Below are 20,862 nucleotides of genomic sequence, written 5' to 3'. Positions count from 1 at the left end.
AAAAGGTGACGTCTCTTGCGGAAGCCGCCACCCTCGCTGATGAATTCATACTGACCCATCGAACCGTGTTTGTTCCTACCCCTATGCCTCGTAAACTCCACCCTAGATCGGTGCCGACTCCTGAGACGGCTGTTTCTACCTCACGCGTAGAAACCAGGGAATGTTTCTATTGCCATGAAGTTGGTCATCTGATATCTGTTTGTCCTGCGCTTCGGCGCAAGAATACCCGTTCGGCTGTTAGGAAGGTAAATGTTGCTGATTGTGTTATTGATGTCTCGCCGCCAGCCCACTCTGTTGAACCTGCCTTCCAACCATTTGTGTTTTCTGGTTTTGTTTCGTTCGATGATGCCGATGTACATACCCCTGTAACCATTTTGCGGGACACTGGAGCTGCTCAGTCCTTTATACTAGACGATGTGCTACCCTTTACTGACTCGACATACACGGGTTATGATGTTCTTGTGCAAGGAATTGAGTTAGGAACTGTGAGAGTGCCTCTGCACCAAGTGTATTTGAAAACCGATGACTTCTGTGGTTTTGTTAAAGTGGCTGTTCGACCTCGTCTTCCTGTTTCGGGTGTGACATTCATTTTGGGGAACGACATAGCGGGAGGAAAGGTAGTTCCACTACCCGAGGTGGCGTCAGAGCCAGGGTGCTGCTCTGACAATTTGGATGTTGAATATCCTGCTGTATTCCCCACTTGTGTTCTCACTCGGTCCCAGGCTCGGAAATTTGCAGACATTGAGCTGGCTGACACCTTTATGGCTGATCAGGAGATCACCATTTTGCCCCCGTGCTCTAGTCCAGAACCTAAACTAGAAGAACTTATTCCACCCCAAGCCACTGGTAGCATGTGTACATGGGGAGAGTTAATCTCCGCTCAGGGAGCTGACCCCTCCCTGAAGGAGTGCTTTGATATGGCCGTGGAGAAAGCAGATTTAGCAGACCACTCAGTAGCTTACTTCTTGGATCATAGTGTGCTAATGAGGAAGTGGACACCTCCTCAGTCTCCCAAGGAATGGGCTACGGTATTTCAGGTTGTTGTTCCATGTCCCCTTCGACCTCAAGTATTAGCCTTAGCTCACGATCACCCGTGTTCAGGTCACCTAGGAATTAGGAAGACGCTCGCCCGCATAATCAAGTGCTTCTATTGGCCAGGAATAAATTCGGATATAAAAAGATACTGTCGTTCGTGCCATGCCTGCCAAATAGTCGGAAAGCCGAACCAAATTATTCCCCCCGCTCCCCTGCGCCCAGTCCCAGCGATTGGGGAACCCTTCGAACATGTCTTTATTGATTGTGTGGGTCCATTACCCAAAACTCGTTCAGGGAATAGTTATCTCTTTACCCTAATGTGTGCCACCACCCGTTATCCCGAAGCAATACCTATGCGGAGCTTAAAAACAAAAGGGGTTGTGAAAGCGCTAGTTAAATTTTGTACCACCTTTGGTTTACCGAGATATGTACAGTCCGACCAAGGGTCGAACTTTACTTCCCGGTTGTTTTCACAGGTATTACGGGAATTGAAAATTAGCCATCAGGTCTCCAGTGCTTATCACCCGGAGTCCCAGGGTGCCCTCGAGCGTTTTCACCAAACGTTTAAGACAATGTTGCGAACTTACTGTTCAGAGGCAGGAAAAGATTGGGATGAGGGAGTTCCTTTGCTTTTATTCGCAATTCGGGATACAGTACAGGAATCCACTGGATTCAGCCCAGCCGAGCTTGTTTTTGGGCATACGCTACGTGGTCCCTTGAAGGTACTGCAAGAGCAGTGGTTGTCCCCGAATCCACCTCCTCAGACTAGGAATGTGTTAGGCTATGTTAAGTCTCTGCGTGAGCGCCTTGGTGCAGCCAGGGACTTGGCCAAGCGCTCGTTAGGTTCGTCACAGGAGGTGATGAAAACTCGTTTCGATAAAACAGCTAGAGAACGGTCGTTCCAAGAGGGAGATCGCGTGTTGGTCCTTTTGCCCTTGCCTGGGTCGTCTCTTCAAGCCCGGTTTTCAGGTCCTTATAGTATACAGGAAAAAGTAAGTCCCACAAATTATATCATTGAGACCCCAAACCGCAAGCGGAAAATTCGCCTGTGTCATATAAACATGCTAAAACCTTACGTTGATCGTGCTGACCCCGTTCCTTCGTCCGCTTCTGTTTTGCTCCCCTCTGCTGTGGTTACTGTGCCGGTGCACGAGTACTCGCCCGAACTCGATGAGCTGCACCTCGGGAGAAATTGTTTGCCATGTGCTCGCCTACCTAATTCAGAAGCCCTTAAAGTCCTCGAGAAAAGGCTTGCTCACTTACCCAGAGCCGCCCAATCGGATATCCAGGCCCTAGTGCGCAAGTTTCCGTCGCTATTCTCCGACACCCCTTCGTAGACCCCTGTGTTAGAACATGACATTGATGTTGGAGATCATATCCCCATTAAACAGCACCCCTATCGCGTTAATCCTCATAAGCGGGAGCTATTAAAGAAGGAGACTGATTACCTGCTGGAAACGGGTCTCGCCGTTCCTAGTTCCAGTCCCTGGAGTTCACCCTGTTTGCTTGTCCCAAAACCCGATGGTACGTCTCGTTTCTGCACCGACTATAGGAAAGTAAACGCGGTAACCAAACCCGACGCCTTTCCGCTTCCTAGAATGGAAGATTGTGTGGACCGCATTGGGTCCGCTCGGTTCGTAACCAAGCTCGACCTCCTGAAAGGATATTGGCAGGTACCATTAACCCCTCGTGCTTCGGAGATCTCCGCCTTCGCTACCCCAGACACCTTCCTACAATACACGGTTATGTCCTTCGGATTACGTAATGCCCCAGCCACCTTTCAGCGACTAATGAATATAGTACTCGGCGGTGTTAGACATTGTGAAGCTTACTTAGATGATGTGGTTGTCTACTCTGACTCGTGGGAACACCATATGACGGTGTTGGACCTAGTTTTTACTAGATTAAAGGAGGTTTCGTTAGTGTTAAACCTCGAGAAGTGTGAATTCGGACAGGGCACTGTCACTTACTTGGGTAAACTGGTGGGACACGGAACAGTCAAGCCTGTGGACGCAAAAGTCCAAGCTATTACGTCGTTCCCCATACCAAATACAAAGAAAGACCTTCGACGCTTCCTGGGGATGGCGGGTTATTACCGCTGTTTCTGCCGAAATTTTTCGGATGTCGTTTCACCCCTAACCAATTTACTCCGTAAGGATGCCCAAGTGATTTGGTCTGCTGAATGCCAATCTGCTTTCGACTCGGTAAAATCTCTGCTTACTAGTTCCCCCGTGTTAGCTGCCCCTGACTTTGGTAAACCCTTCAAATTGGAGGTAGATGCCAGGGGTACTGGAGCCGGCGCTGTCCTTCTCCAAGAGGACGCCGCGGGTTTAGACCATCCGATTTCATATTGGTCAAAGAAATTCGTGAAGCACCAGTTGGGATACAGCACGATAGAGAAAGAGGCCCTCGCGATGTTACTCGCTTTGCAGCACTTCGAAGTATACGTAGGTGATAGTCCCCAGCCTGTGACTGTTTTTACCGATCACAACCCACTTGTGTTTTTAAACAAAATGTGTAATTCCAACCAACGACTAATGCGCTGGTCCCTCATTGTACAAGCGTTCAACTTACGGATTGTCCATAAGAAAGGCGCCAGTAACTTGGTGGCTGACGCCCTCTCACGTATGTGACCTTTTTTGTATAGACTGGGGTAATATACTGTGTGTTACTACCTGCTTGTAATTTTGTAATTAACTGTGATTGTGGAACCTATGAGGTTCACACTTGTGGGGGGGGGTGTTACGTCCTGCTGCTGTTCGCTCCGCCCCCTCCACCAGGACCACTCGGCTCGGCCCTTGCTCCGCCTCCCCGTCTGGACCCCGCCCACCTTTCCCCGCAAGCCGGCCGTCACTTCCGTCCGGCGGAAGTGAAAAGCCGGACAGAAAGTACCCTCGAGAGCTCTGCTCATATTTTGGATTGTGTTTTGGTTTGCTTATTTGAATGATTATTGTGTATGACGGTTTTGGTTTCTCGGATTACGATTTCTTGCTTTGCCCCTTCTCTGTACTTCTGCCCTGGTTTTGTTTGCTTTCTGGTTTTCGATCTTTCGCCCGGTTTTTGGTTTACGACTTCGCGCGCCCCTCGGACTTTACGCTTTGGCTTGTATGTGTGTTTGTGTATGTGTCTGGTGCGTAGGGAGTGGTTGCCGTTTTGTTTTGATATACTTTGTGTCCACTAATTTGGTTAGGGAGTTAGGCATAGGTTTTGTTGTTTCTGTGTTCTTTAGTAGTTCAGTTAGATTTGGGTTTCGGTAGTTGGGGTTTTGTTTATTGTTTTGGCCTTTATCACACCTGAAGCTCTTGCACCAGGTTTGCTGTTCTGTGTCTGTTGTGTGTATCAAAAATATAAAAAACATAAAAAAAATACCCATTTGTCCACGTGTGTTCCCTTGTGCACCACACCCTGTGTTTCCCTTACTCCCCATTCCCCTTTCCCTTCCTCTGTTACGCTCCAACCCTAGACTGGGGTTCGTAACATAATATACATGCAAGTTTGACAGATACTAAATAATAAGATCATTTATACGATAATATGGGAGCAGAAACTTAACGTACCTCGCTATCTTGGTCCAGAAATGGAAGTGAGGCTGCGTGTTTCAAACTGGCAGCGTACGTCCCACATGCCATATGATGCCTAATACGTAACCAAGCAAAGCGGCCATAATGTGATTAAATAATAACATACCAATAATTCGCGTTGTTATGTAATAATAAGAACAGAATTCTATAAGATGAATTTTAAAGATTAGTATACAACAGCATAAAAATGATGACACTGAAAGTTTGATTAATCACACGATCAGCTCTGGATAATATCAAACAATGACTTAAAGAGACACGTGAAATGAAGTGATAAATACACGTGAAATATAAAGTGATATCGGTATGTCAAAACGTTATGTTACACACACCGCCCAACAATTCAAGAAGCTGTAGCTAGATTAAGGCCGTATTCACAATTTACCCGTGTGCCTTATACTGTAACCGAGCACGATTATCCCCGGCTGGTCTGCACTCTCCACATTGCACTTAATGATCCTGGCCTGAGCGATTTTTTGTGTTGAAGAAAACGAGCGAAGGGAAGTGCTGTGGCATAACTGACTGAAATTCATGATTAATGCCTTTATTTTACGGCTTATCTGGAGTCGTTTTCAGCACGATGTCACACATAGATTAATTGACTATGCAATGCAGCGATTTTTATTTATTGACATTTACCAAAGAGTTTTTGCAGACTAGCTGCATGTTATACCGCCATTGAAAAGGTACCATGCTACCGCATTTTTGAAAGCTGTTGTGTATTACATTTCATTAGTACAGGTGTTTTGACATTATAGCATACCTATCAGAATAGCACACTCTCAGTTAAAGCGCATGCGTAGAACAGAATTACATGTCCGCTAGCTCATAAATGTAGCATATTGCTGCAAGAATTTTCGACAGAAAGTAAGCAATTATGCTTTCCGGTTATTACGTGCAGTTACAGTTATCCCCCTGGGGCCTGAGGCCTTTTTTCCACTTTCGAAGTAGTCTGACATGCCTTGACATTTTAAAATATTTCACCTATCTAAAAAACACTTATCCCAAAGTGATACATTTGCTTTTATTCAGCACAAACTCAGCACCAATAATCTGAGACCTCTTAGAATGTTATTATTCAATTTTTTGTTAAAATCAACTTTAAACATATACTTTTCAAAAACCTATTTTCAGACATGCTGAGAAATTGTAAAAAATCACATTATAGACATTTCTAGGTAAGACTTTTGAGCTCTGAAGCTTATAGACACAGGGGTTGGCTACACATAGGTGAAAGTGACATTCAGAAATTTTATATGGTTTGATTACTAAAGTGTTAGAACTTTGGAGTGACACTCTTTTTCTCAAAGTCAGTGGTCTTCACAATGAATATTGATGAGATAGGTGTCCTCACACCTGTAGTAGTTTGCATACTGTCAATGGCCCATCAGTCTGGAATGTCACTGCACCCCACACCCATCACTTTGGAAAGGCAGTTTGAAACGCAAGAAAAGTAGCAACAATAAAATCCCTTTCACAGTTTATTGATAGATGGAATGAAAAATGAAAAACTGTGTCTTTATAAATATAAAAAGCGATAAATATGATGCAGTGACTATAATTGACGCTCTGGGGACGAGGGCATCATCGACCGCGTATCTTTCTCGTGTATTTCAGTTTATATCTCGCTGAAATCATTATGTAGAATCATGAAAAAAACACTGACTAAATCCGTTATCTGTCTTCTTTTCAAAACTTCCATTGTCAGAAGTATTAAGGTTTTTAAAATTAGGTTAAATAGGCAAAAAAGCAAATCGTGTCACCTTTCTTTGTTTTACTTGCGTCGGGAGCGTGTAGGGCCGCTCTCAGCGGAAGATCGCTATTCACGTTCTAAATACGCTGCGTTTGAATCGGCGACCACGTGATTGCAGGCACACAGGCTTAGCCCACTGAGCTATGAACACAGGTATGAGCTTCGCTGCTGAAAGTGGCAGCACTGGCGCAAAGCTTCAGCGGCAGAGACGTATCCGTGTGCTATATTGTAGCCGATCAGTGTAAACACTACCCAGACATGTGCTCTTGTTTATTTCGGTCACAATGGGCGTATTCACATATTTCTTCGCCCAATACTAACTGTCGGATTATCATGTTATTATCATGCGAATAGCGCGATTTGCAAGTGGGTGGGTGATCAGAGCCGCTTCGAGACGCAGACGCTTAAGTCAGTCACTCTTGTTCTTTCTATTCGTATCACGAAGCTGTAAAAATATATTTAGTTTCTACCTATATATATTTGAAAAGTAGACCGTCCAAAGTTTCTGAGGGTACTTTTAAAATGTGTATATGACAAAAACTCGCGGAGTTATTTAAACGGTCTCGCGAGAATTCTGTCAGATCCCGCCGGCGGGATCGCCGGTCCCAGGGGGTTATAATAATAATTGATACTTTTATTGATCCCTGTGGGGAAATTGTCTTCTTTACACCTCCCTCAATTTGCTCTTTATAAATCAAGCACTATGTGAAAGACAGTCACCTGTGTGGGCCCCCAGGAAGCTGGGTGTTAAGGGCCTTGCTAAAGGACATGCTGAGGTTGGGTTTGGACCGGTGACCTTCTGATTACAGGCACAAGGACTTAGCCCATGTACTGAGCCACACCCCCCCCCCCCAGTTGTGTATTAGTAGCATTTATGATGTTTCTCTAATGTGAGCTAGTACATAACCCAGCTAGTACCAACCGTTGCAACAATACTCTAGTTTTCTGTCATACTCATTGTTTTATTTTCTTGCATTGTCCATTTTTGTTCATAGTCTTTAATATTCCAAATAACGACAATTTCAGATAACTACTGGAACAATGAGTTCTGGAGGGGAGCAAGCTCCGTTACATGCTATAGATATGTTGATCTGATACCTTTCCGTATCAGATTGTTACCACTGTTAAAAACCACAGGTATTTTATTCTGATTGTATGTATTTCCTTATTAGGACACATTAGTTACTCCTGTTAAAAAATCAGTTTATTCTGACATTGTAAATTTCCTGAAGAGTTTACCCTCTTTAAAATGATAGAGTTCCACTTGTGCCAAAAATATGCTGATATGCATATGAGCTTTCCGTTTCTGCCAAAAATATGTAAACAGCACACAGTCCATGTCGGCTGAGCATGTGACAAAGCATTTGTCTGTGACGACTCTATTTTGTCAATGAGTTTGTCTGTGGAGCCCCTGAAGGAACCAAAAGGTGTCTGCTAATTAGATACCCAGGAATAAACTGTGTGGCCCCTGCCCAAGCATTGCTGCCCAAACAGCAGTCTCCTCCTTATGCCGCCGAGGGAGGAGTAGCAACTGGTTCCCCTGCCCCTTCCTCTCTCCCCCCTGCAGATGAGGATCATAACCATTCAGCGCCCGACTCCACCTCCTTATCAGTGACGACGTGCCGCGGTCAAAAACTCAGGCAGTAGGACGAGGCAGAAAAAATTCTTGCCCCTATGTTGTTATTTACAAATCCTCAAGAGGGAGATAACTTTGGTCATCTGACACTGTAGATGAAGGAGTTGAAGGACATTGTCAGTGACCTGCTGGATCCCAGGCAGAACAGACCTCGCTATGTGGCAGCCCTTCTGATACAGGTCGCCCCGCACATGGACTGGATGATGATGCATCAGTTTAAGCAGGAGCCTAGTAAATCCTGCGAGTGCTACACCGAACGACTGATGGCAGCTTTCTCCAACTACAGTGGGATGGACCGCCCAGCGAACCAAGAGTGTATGTGATGTAAAATACACTAAGAGAGCTCAGTTCCTTTAAAGAGAGGTACTTATAATACTCTGTATTAGTTTTCGTGAGCTGTCCTCTTAAAAAGTACAACACCAGTACTCCATATTCAAATTGTCCCATGAAAAACTACAACCTCCAAACATCAAACTACATGCTTCTATGTCACCTACACTTCAGACTTCATCCTCAAAATCAAAGCAGTATTAACACAAGCAACATCCATCACTTAAAGCCAATATAAGTCTGCTACAACTGGACTTATATCTAAGCAAAACAAACATTTTATGTTCAAGTTTTCTTAAAACTACTGAAACAAATAAATGGCTGCCCTACAGTTCCGCTGTTTTGTTTGTCACCCTGAATTATGTCCTTCATAGTGTGGAAAAAACCGAAGGCTGAGGAATGTTACGTAACACAGCTAGAATGCAATAACTCTCTCTGGTGTAATTCACTGTGTGGTCTTAAGTGTGGTGTCTTCTTCATAACACTCCCTAACTCTTGTATTCATGACCATGAGATAGGGTGGGCTGCTTTTCTTCCTTGCTTTGGCTAGTATTCCTCCCTTTCCTCCCTAGCCTTGGTTGGTGGTTCAGGCAGCATCACCTTGTTTTAGTAGACCCAGGTGCCATACATTTTGAAAGTAGGCTCAAGTGCACAAAATGTTCTAGCAGAAGTCTTAGACAAACTCTGAATTACAAAGTAATCTGACTCCTTCTGAAGCTGTGAGAAATTGTTCATCTGTATTTGCTGCATTGTCACTTGTTGATCTGCGTGTGCCCTGCTCCAGCAGTAAAGGGGAGATCGCGTGCAGAGCTGGTTTTCTGTAGGTCTGAGTAAAAATAAAATATCCTCTTCATACAGGAACCAAGTCTATGGCTGGAAATTTCTGCAACAGAGCCATTTAGTTATTTCTAGAAAAACATATAGAGCCAATGAAGGAACCTGATGTCATAGTAACACAGGTCACTATCCGTGGTGCTGAATTCTCTACTAGATGGGCTGGTGCTGAATGAATAGGACAGCTGGCCAACGTGTCTGTGTTCTTCCACTGACTGGCACCCTGACAACGAGGGGGAAAAATTCATACAGTAAATTAGTTAACAATAATTAGTAATCACCTATAGTTCTCATTTATCATGATGTAAAATTCAAAAACCATTTCTGACTATTAATCTGCACATTTTAATAATTTAATTAATATTACCTAAATTGTTTATCATTTTCTGCAATCACTGTGCGTTAAAGCAAGTTTTAAAACTAGCTGTGAAATTGTTGATGCTGTTGTTGATCTGAATGTTGCTGACGGAGCCTTAGGATACGTCTTCATACAGATGAGTGAGGGGATGGATGCACTATTCTATGGAGGCCTCTGAAGAGAAAAAATTATCCCAATTTTATATTGAGAGGGATGGTTAATTCCATTTTAATGCAGACTGCGTTAAAAGTCCCAGTTCTGCCGTTGATCTTTTGCATGCATGCTATCATGTATTAGTTTACTATGTATTTTGATCACATGTCAAACTAAAGAATTTTTGGTCGTATTTTTGTTCCTAATTTTGAAGTAATTGTAAAATAAAAATGTTGTTCTTTTCCGCCGCCATGCTTCGTCTTACTTGTGAAGGTTATGCTTGCATTGAACTTGCTTTGTAGACAGTAAGATCCTGCCGGCATTAATTCTGCACTGTGTGGTAATTTTGAGAAATTGCGCACATTTCTTATCCCGTCAGAATCGGTATAACTAACGCCATGCGAATGTGTCTTAGCGCAGAGTTTAGAATATTTACGGTTTCCGGTCAATGAAGGCAGTTTGAAATAAAACAAAAACGTTTAAACTTTCTGGATGCGCAAACTCTCGCTCTTGGCAAGATGGTGCAGATAGTCGAGATAAAGGACTGTTATTCGATGAGAATTCGAATCCATCACTCCTTAAACATGGAGAACATGGATCCAGAAGGTATTAATGATTATAATGATTAAATGATAATAAAGTTGTAGCTCCTGGTATGTGACAAACGAAATGAACGGCCAAGTCTGCATTGGCCTAATGCTTGTTAGTTTTGAGGTAAAGCTGATAAGTAACACATTTGGTTTTCGAGGTAAAATAACCGACCGGTTGAATAATTCAAGTTTTATCTACAGAAATGAATGTATTTAGAACTGCAAACGGATACATTGGAAGCCGAGTTTTAAAATGAGAAAATGTAACGATGTGATAGGAAATGCCGTTCGTTATACTCCCCTTCTGTCTCCCATTCTTGCTCATCTTGTTTAAATAATAAGAAAATGAAAAGCAAGATCACTGTTAGTGACAAAAGTGCAGGACTAAATGTGTTTCATTTAATATTTATTCATTTGGATATGTGTGAGAGTAAGCGTATGCATGGATGTTGTCTTCTGGTTTAGCTTTCTTAGCTTTATCGGTAATTCACATTATTTCATTTATCTGACAATCTGAAGCCCATGGACTCATTTTAAACGGATTTTGTAGTAGAGTATTTATCCAGTTATTGTCATGTTCTTATATATCTCTCTGTGTTCCATTTTGTCCCAGTTCATGAGTTTTTGGAGGACAAGTTCATCTCCATTCTGGTCGTGAACTTCGAGAGGAGCCCACTGACCATGGAGAACTTGCAGTCTCTGGCCCTCAGTGTCCCTTCATTTTATTGGCGGCTCACTGGGGAGGAGCTGGATCCCAGCCTATTGCACGTAGCACCTGCACGACTGCAAGTGGTACATCATGGTACAGAGACTGGTGTCCAGCATGGGGATGGAGAATCACCAGCTGAGGAGGATGACCATTACGGACAGGAGCTGCCATCATCCAGCTCTATAAGGGAGGCTTCCCCTGCAGCTCCAGCATCCACGACTGAGGATGCTAATGGGCTTCCTGAGGCTCTCCCCTTGGCCTGGGGTGAAGATGAGCCCTCATCTCCATCCTTATCTGTGCCTTCTGACACTCAACCTGGAAGTCAGATTGAGCCAGAACATGTTGAGCCCTCCAGCTCCACCTTCTGGATCCCTGTGGGCCCTAACAGCACGTGGCAGCAGCTTGAGATCGAAGGCCGCAACTACCTGCGGAAGCTGGATGAGCTCAGCATCTCCGATGGACTCTGGAGCATTACGGACTACGGTGATGATCACACCGTGGTCATGTCCGTGCATGTCTCCGTGCATGTGAGCAGTTCTCTGCGAACATGGGGCGTGAGGCAGGAGGAGAGGTCTCCTCAGAGGCCCGCTGGCACCAGACAGAGGAAGCGCAAGGCCGAGCCCGACGACACCAGCGGCTCAAGTTCTCCTCCACCGCACAAGAGGCCCATGCGCTTCTGACTTGATTCCATGTTTTTACGCTGTAAGTTACATTTTTATTTCAACATAATTAGAAGATCCCGCAGGAAAATATTAGTCAGTTACTTAATAAATGACCAAAAAGTAGTTGAATAGGACAGCTGGCCAACGTGTCTGTGTGCTTCCACTGACTGGCACCCTGACATATAATGATTTTTAACAACGAGGGGGAAAAATTCATACAGTAAATTAGTTAACAATAATTAGTAATCACCTATAGTTCTCATTTATCATAATGTAAAATTGAAAAACCTTTTCTGACTATTAATCTGCACAATTTAATAATTTAATTTATAGTACCTAATTTGTTTATCATTTTCTGCAATCACTGTGCGTTTAAGCAAGTTTTAAAACTAGCTGTGAAATTGGTGATGCTGTTGTTGATCTGAATGTTGCTGACAGAGCCTTAGGATACGTCTCTATACACATGAGTGAGGGGATGGATGCACTATTCTATGGAGGCCTCTGAAGAGAAAAAAATTATCCCAATTTTATATTGAGAGGGATGGTTAATTCCTTTTTAATGCAGACAACGTTAAAAGTCCCTGTTCTGCCGTTGATCTTTTGCATGCATGCTATCATGTATTAGTTTACTCTGTATTTTGATCACATGTCAAACTAAAGAATTTTTGGTCGTATTTTTGTTCCTAATTTTGAAGTAATTGTAAAATAAAAATGTTGTTCTTTTCCGCCGCCATGCTTCGTCTTACTTGTGAAGGTTATACTTGCATTGAACTTGCTTTGTAGACAGTAAGATCCTGCCGGCATTAATTCTCCACTGTGTGGTAATTTTGAGAAATTGCGCACGTTTCTTATCCCGTCAGAATCGGTAAAACTAACGCCATGCGAATGTGTCTTAGCGCAGAGTTTAAAATATTTACGGTTTCCGGTCAATGAAGGCAGTTTGAAATAAAACAAAAACGGTTAAACTTTCTGGATGCGCAAACTCTCGCTCTTGGCAAAATGGTGCAGATAGTTGAGATAAAGGACTGTTACTCGATGAGATTTCGAATCCATCACTCCTTAAACGTGGAGAACATGGATCCAGAAGGTATTAATGATTATAGTGATTAAATGATAATAAAGTTGTAGCTCCCGGTATGTGACAGACGAAATGAACGGCCAAGTCTGCATTGGCCTAATGCTTGTTAGTCTTGAGGTAAAGCTGATAAGTAACACCTTTGGTTTTCGAGGTAAAATAACCGACCTGTTGAAAAATTCAACTTTTATCTACAGAAACGAATGTATTTTGAACTGCAAACGGATACATTGGAAGCAGAGTTTTAAAATGAGAAAATGTAACGATGTGATAGGAAATGCCATTCGTTATACTCCCCTTCTGTCTCCCATTCTTGCTCATCTTGTTTAAATAATAAGAAAATGAAAAGCAAGATCACTGTTAGTGACAAAAGTGCAGGACTAAATGTGTTTCATTTAATATTTATTCATTTGGATATGTGTGAGAGTAAGCGTATGCATGGATCTTGTCTTCTGGTTTAGCTTTCTTAGCTTTATCGGTAATTCACATTATTTCATTTATCTGACAATCTGAAGCCCATGGACTCATTTTAAACTGATTTTGTAGTAGAGTATTTATCCAGTTATTGTCATGTTCTTATATATCTCTCTGTGTTCCATTTTGTCCCAGTTCATGAGTTTGTGGAGGACAAGTTCATCTCCATTCTGGTCGTGAACTTCGAGAGGAGCCCACTGACCATGGAGAACTTGCTGTCTCTGGCCCTCAGTGTCCCTTCATTTTATTGGCGGCTCACTGGGGAGGAGTTGGATCCCAGCCTATTGCACGTAGCAACTGCACGGCTGCAAGTGGTACATCATGGTACAGAGACTGGTGTCCAGCATGGGGATGGAGAATCACCAGCTGAGGAGGATGACCATTACAGACAGGAGCTGCCATCACCCAGCTCTAGAAGGGAGGCTTCCCCTGCAGCTCCAGCATCCACGACTGAGGATGCTAATGGGCTTCCTGAGGCTCTCCCCTTGGCATGGGGTGAAGATGAGCCCTCATCTCCATCCTTATCTGTGGCTTCTGACACTCAACCTGGAAGTCAGATTGAGCCAGAACATGCTGAGCCCTCCAGCTCCACCTTCTGGATCCCTGTGGGCCCTAACAGCACATGGCAGCAGCTTGAGATCGAAGGCCGCAACTACCTGCGGAAGCTGGATGAGCTCAGCATCCCCGAGGGACTCTGGGGCATTACGGACTACGGTGATGACCACACCGTGCTCATGTCCGTGCATGTCTCCGTGCATGTGAGCAGTTCTCTGAGAACATGGGGCGTGAGGCAGGAGCAGAGGCCTCCTCAGAGGCCCGCTGGCACCAGTCAGAGGAAGCGCAAGGCCGAGCCCGACGACACCAGCGGCTCAAGTTCTCCTCCACCGCACAAGAGGCCCATGCGCTTCTGACTGGATTCCATGTTTTTACGCTGTAAGTTACATTTTTATTTCAACATAATTAGAAGATCCCGCAGGAAAATATTAGTCAGTTACTTAATAAATGACCAAAAAGTAGTTGAATAGGACAGCTGGCCAACGTGTCTGTGTGCTTCCACTGACTGGCACCCTGACATATAATGATTTTTAACAACGAGGGGGAAAAATTCATACAGTAAATTAGTTAACAATAATTAGTAATCAAGTATAGTTCTCATTTATCATAATGTAAAATTCAATAACCTTTTCTGACTATTAATCTGCACAATTTAATAATTTAATTAATATTACCTAATTTGTTTATCATTTTCTGCAATCACTGTGCGTTTAAGCAAGTTTTAAAACTAGCTGTGAAATTGTTGATGCTGTTGTTGATCTGAATGTTGCTGACAGAGCCTTAGGATACGTCTCTATACACATGAGTGAGGGGATGGATGCACTATTCTATGGAGGCCTCTGAAGAGAAAAAAATTATCCCAATTTTATATTGAGAGGGATGGTTAATTCCTTTTTAATGCAGACAACGTTAAAAGTCCCTGTTCTGCCGTTGATCTTTTGCATGCATGCTATCATGTATTAGTTTACTCTGTATTTTGATCACATGTCAAACTAAAGAATTTTTGGTCATATTTTTGTTCCTAATTTTGAAGTAATTGTAAAATAAAAATGTTGTTCTTTTCCGCCGCCATGCTTCGTCTTACTTGTGAAGGTTATACTTGCATTGAACTTGCTTTGTAGACAGTAAGATCCTGCCGGCATTAATTCTCCACTGTGTGGTAATTTTGAGAAATTGCGCACGTTTCTTATCCCGTCAGAATCGGTAAAACTAACGCCATGCGAATGTGTCTTAGCGCAGAGTTTAAAATATTTACGGTTTCCGGTCAATGAAGGCAGTTTGAAGTAAAACAAAAACGGTTAAACTTTCTGGATGCGCAAACTCTCGCTCTTGGCAAAATGGTGCAGATAGTTGAGATAAAGGACTGTTACTCGATGAGATTTCGAATCCATCACTCCTTAAACGTGGAGAACATGGATCCAGAAGGTATTAATGATTATAGTGATTAAATGATAATAAAGTTGTAGCTCCCGGTATGTGACAGACGAAATGAACGGCCAAGTCTGCATTGGCCTAATGCTTGTTAGTCTTGAGGTAAAGCTGATAAGTAACACCTTTGGTTTTCGAGGTAAAATAACCGACCTGTTGAAAAATTCAACTTTTATCTACAGAAACGAATGTATTTTGAACTGCAAACGGATACATTGGAAGCAGAGTTTTAAAATGAGAAAATGTAACGATGTGATAGGAAATGCCATTCGTTATACTCCCCTTCTGTCTCCCATTCTTGCTCATCTTGTTTAAATAATAAGAAAATGAAAAGCAAGATCACTGTTAGTGACAAAAGTGCAGGACTAAATGCGTTTCATTTAATATTTATTCTTTTGGATATGTGTGAGAGTAAGCGTATGCATGGATGTTGTCTTCTGGTTTAGCTTTCTTAGCTTTATCGGTAATTCACATTATTTCATATATCTGACAATCTGAAGCCCATGGACTCATTTTAAACTGATTTTGTAGTAGAGTATTTATCCAGTTATTGTCATGTTCTTATATATCTCTCTGTGTTCCATTTTGTCCCAGTTCATGAGTTTGTGGAGGACAAGTTCATCTCCATTCTGGTCGTGAACTTCGAGAGGAGCCCACTGACCATGGAGAACTTGCTGTCTCTGGCCCTCAGTGTCCCTTCATTTTATTGGCGGCTCACTGGGGAGGAGTTGGATCCCAGCCTATTGCACGTAGCAACTGCACGGCTGCAAGTGGTACATCATGGTACAGAGACTGGTGTCCAGCATGGGGATGGAGAATCACCAGCTGAGGAGGATGACCATTACGGACAGGAGCTGCCATCACCCAGCTCTAGAAGGGAGGCTTCCCCTGCAGCTCCAGCATCCACGACTGAGGATGCTAATGGGCTTCCTGAGGCTCTCCCCTTGGCCTGGGGTGAAGATGAGCCCTCATCTCCATCCTTATCTGTGGCTTCTGACACTCAACCTGGAAGTCAGATTGAGCCAGAACATGCTGAGCCCTCCAGCTCCACCTTCTGGATCCCTGTGGGCCCTAACAGCACGTGGCAGCAGCTTGAGATCGAAGGCCGCAACTACCTGCGGAAGCTGGATGAGCTCAGCATCCCCGAGGGACTCTGGGGCATTACGGACTACGGTGATGACCACACCGTGCTCATGTCCGTGCATGTCTCCGTGCATGTGAGCAGTTCTCTGCGAACATGGGGCGTGAGGCAGGAGGAGAGGCCTCCTCAGAGGCCCGCTGGCACCAGTCAGAGGAAGCGCAAGGCCGAGCCCGACGACACCAGCGGCTCAAGTTCTCCTCCACCGCACAAGAGGCCCATGCGCTTCTGACTGGATTCCATGTTTTTACGCTGTAAGTTACATTTTTGTTTCAACATAATTAGAAGATCCCGCAGGAAAATATTAGTCAGTTACTTAATAAATGACCAAAAAGTAGTTGAATAGGACAGCTGGCCAACGTGTCTGTGTGCTTTCACTGACTGGCACCCTGACATATAATGATTTTTAACAACGAGGGGGAAAAATTCATACAGTAAATTAGTTAACAATAATTAGTAATCAAGTATAGTTCTCATTTATCATAATGTAAAATTCAATAACCTTTTCTGACTATTAATCTGCACAATTTAATAATTTAATTAATATTACCTAATTTGTTTATCATTTTCTGCAATCACTGTGCGTTTAAGCAAGTTTTAAAACTAGCTGTGAAATTGTTGATGCTGTTGTTGATCTGAATGTTGCTGACAGAGCCTTAGGATACGTCTCTATACACATGAGTGAGGGGATGGATGCACTATTCTATGGAGGCCTCTGAAGAGAAAAAAATTATCCCAATTTTATATTGAGAGGGATGGTTAATTCCTTTTTAATGCAGACAACGTTAAAAGTCCCTGTTCTGCCGTTGATCTTTTGCATGCATGCTATCATGTATTAGTTTACTCTGTATTTTGATCACATGTCAAACTAAAGAATTTTTGGTCGTATTTTTGTTCCTAATTTTGAAGTAATTGTAAAATAAAAATGTTGTTCTTTTCCGCCGCCATGCTTCGTCTTACTTGTGAAGGTTATGCTTGCATTGAACTTGCTTTGTAGACAGTAAGATCCTGCCGGCATTAATTCTCCACTGTGTGGTAATTTTGAGAAATTGCGCACGTTTCTTATCCCGTCAGAATCGGTAAAACTAACGCCATGCGAATGTGTCTTAGCGCAGAGTTTAAAATATTTACGGTTTCCGGTCAATGAAGGCAGTTTGAAATAAAACAAAAACGGTTAAACTTTCTGGATGCGCAAACTCTCGCTCTTGGCAAAATGGTGCAGATAGTTGAGATAAAGGACTGTTACTCGATGAGATTTCGAATCCATCACTCCTTAAACGTGGAGAACATGGATCCAGAAGGTATTAATGATTATAGTGATTAAATGATAATAAAGTTGTAGCTCCCGGTATGTGACAGACGAAATGAACGGCCAAGTCTGCATTGGCCTAATGCTTGTTAGTCTTGAGGTAAAGCTGATAAGTAACACCTTTGGTTTTCGAGGTAAAATAACCGACCTGTTGAAAAATTCAACTTTTATCTAAAGAAACGAATGTATTTTGAACTGCAAACGGATACATTGGAAGCAGAGTTTTAAAATGAGAAAATGTAACGATGTGATAGGAAATGCCGTTCGTTATACTCCCCTTCTGTCTCCCATTCTTGCTCATCTTGTTTAAATAATAAGAAAATGAAAAGCAAGATCACTGTTAGTGACAAAAGTGCAGGACTAAATGTGTTTCATTTAATATTTATTCATTTGGATATGTGTGAGAGTAAGCGTATGCATGGATGTTGTCTTCTGGTTTAGCTTTCTTAGCTTTATCGGTAATTCACATTATTTCATTTATCTGACAATCTGAAGCCCATGGACTCATTTTAAACTGATTTTGTAGTAGAGTATTTATCCAGTTATTGTCATGTTCTTATATATCTCTCTGTGTTCCATTTTGTCCCAGTTCATGAGTTTGTGGAGGACAAGTTCATCTCCATTCTGGTCGTGAACTTCGAGAGGAGCCCACTGACCATGGAGAACTTGCAGTCTCTGGCCCTCAGTGTCCCTTCATTTTATTGGCGGCTCACTGGGGAGGAGTTGGATCCCAGCCTATTGCACGTAGCAACTGCACGGCTGCAAGTGGTACATCATGGTACAGAGACTGGTGTCCAGCATGGGGATGGAGAATCACCAGCTGAGGAGGATGACCATTACGGACAGGAGCTGCCATCACCCAGCTCTAGAAGGGAGGCTTTCCCTGCAGCTCCAGCATCCACGACTGAGGATGCTAATGGGCTTCCTGAGGCTCTCCCCTTGGCCTGGGGTGAAGATGAGCCCTCATCTCCATCCTTATCTGTGGCTTCTGACACTCAACCTGGAAGTCAGATTGAGCCAGAACATGCTGAGCCCTCTAGCTCCACCTTCTGGATCCCTGTGGGCCCTAACAGCACGTGGCAGCAGCTAGAGATCGAAGGCCGCAACTACCTATGGAAGCTGGATGTGCTCAGCATCCCCGAGGGACTCTGGGGCATTACGGACTATGGTGATGACCACGCCGTGGTCGTCTCCGTGCATGTGAGCAGTTCTCTGCGAACATGGGGCATGAGGCAGGAGGAGAGGCCTCCTCAGAGGCCCGCTGGCACCAGTCAGAGGAAGCGCAAGGCCGAGCCCGACGACACCAGCGGCTCAAGTTCTCCTCCACCGCACAAGAGGGCCATGCGCTTCTGACTGGATTCCATGTTTTTATGCTGTAAGTTACATTTTTATTTCAACATAATTAGAAGATCCCGCAGGAAAATATTAGTCAGTTACTTAATAAATGACCAAAAAGTAGTTGAATAGGACAGCTGGCCAACGTGTCTGTGTGCTTCCACTGACTGGCACCCTGACATATAATGATTTTTAACAACGAGGGGGAAAAATTCATACAGTAAATTAGTTAACAATAATTAGTAATCAAGTATAGTTCTCATTTATCATAATGTAAAATTCAATAACCTTTTCTGACTATTAATCTGCACAATTTAATAATTTAATTAATATTACCTAATTTGTTTATCATTTTCTGCAATCACTGTACGTTTAAGCAAGTTTTAAAACTAGCTGTGAAATTGTTGATGCTGTTGTTGATCTGAATGTTGCTGACAGAGCCTTAGGATACGTCTCTATACACATGAGTGAGGGGATGGATGCACTATTCTATGGAGGCCTCTGAAGAGAAAAAAATTATCCCAATTTTATATTGAGAGGGATGGTTAATTCCTTTTTAATGCAGACAACGTTAAAAGTCCTCTGCGAACAATGTGAGCAGTTCTCTGCGAACATGGGGCGTGAGGCAGGAGCAGAGGCCTCCTCAGAGGCCCGCTGGCACCAGTCAGAGGAAGCGCAAGGCCGAGCCCGACGACACCAGCGGCTCAAGTTCTCCTCCACCGCACAAGAGGCCCATGCGCTTCTGACTGGATTCCATGTTTTTACGCTGTAAGTTACATTTTTATTTCAACATAATTAGAAGATCCCGCAGGAAAATATTAGTCAGTTACTTAATAAATGACCAAAAAGTAGTTGAATAGGACAGCTGGCCAACGTGTCTGTGTGCTTCCACTGACTGGCACCCTGACATATAATGATTTTTAACAACGAGGGGGAAAAATTCATACAGTAAATTAGTTAACAATAATAATTAATCAAGTATAGTTCTCATTTATAATAATGTAAAATTCAATAACCTTTTCTGACTATTAATCTGCACAATTTAATAATTTAATTAATATTACCTAATTTGTTTATCATTTTCTGCAATCACTGTGCGTTTCAGCAAGTTTTAAAACTAGCTGTGAAATTGTTGATGCTGTTGTTGATCTGAATGTTGCTGACAGAGCCTTAGGATATGTCTCTATACACATGAGTGAGGGGATGGATGCACTATTCTATGGAGGCCTCTGAAGAGAAAAAAATTATCCCAATTTTATATTGAGAGGGATGGTTAATTCCTTTTTAATGCAGACAACGTTAAAAGTCCCTGTTCTGCCGTTGATCTTTTGCATGCATGCTATCATGTATTAGTTTACTCTGTATTTTGATCACATGTCAAACTAAAGAATTTTTGGTCGTATTTTTGTTCCTAATTTTGAAGTAATTGTAAAATAAAAATGTTGTTCTTTTCCGCCGCCATGCTTCGTCTTACTTCTGAAGGTTATACTTGCATTGAACTTGCTTTGTAGACAGTAAGATCCTGCCGGCATTAATTCTCCACTGTGTGGTAATTTTGAGAAATTGCGCACGTTTCTTATCCCGTCAGAATCGGTAAAACTAACGCCATGCGAATGTGTCTTAGCGCAGAGTTTAAAATATTTACAGTTTCCGGTCAATGAAGGCAGTTTGAAATAAAACAAAAACGGTTAAACTTTCTGGATGCGCAAACTCTCGCTCTTGGCAAAATGGTGCAGATATTTGAGATAAAGGACTGTTACTCGATGAGATTTCGAATCCATCACTCCTTAAACGTGGAGAACATGGATCCAGAAGGTATTAATGATTATAGTGATTAAATGATAATAAAGTTGTAGCTCCCGGTATGTGACAGACGAAATGAACGGCCAAGTCTGCATTGGCCTAAT

This window comes from Paramormyrops kingsleyae, unplaced genomic scaffold (genome assembly GCF_048594095.1).
Source record: "Paramormyrops kingsleyae isolate MSU_618 unplaced genomic scaffold, PKINGS_0.4 ups27, whole genome shotgun sequence".
In the NCBI taxonomy this organism is placed as follows: Eukaryota; Metazoa; Chordata; class Actinopteri; order Osteoglossiformes; family Mormyridae; genus Paramormyrops; species Paramormyrops kingsleyae.
The sequence above is the reverse complement of the archived record's forward strand: the minus strand, read 5'-3'. Positions refer to the sequence as shown.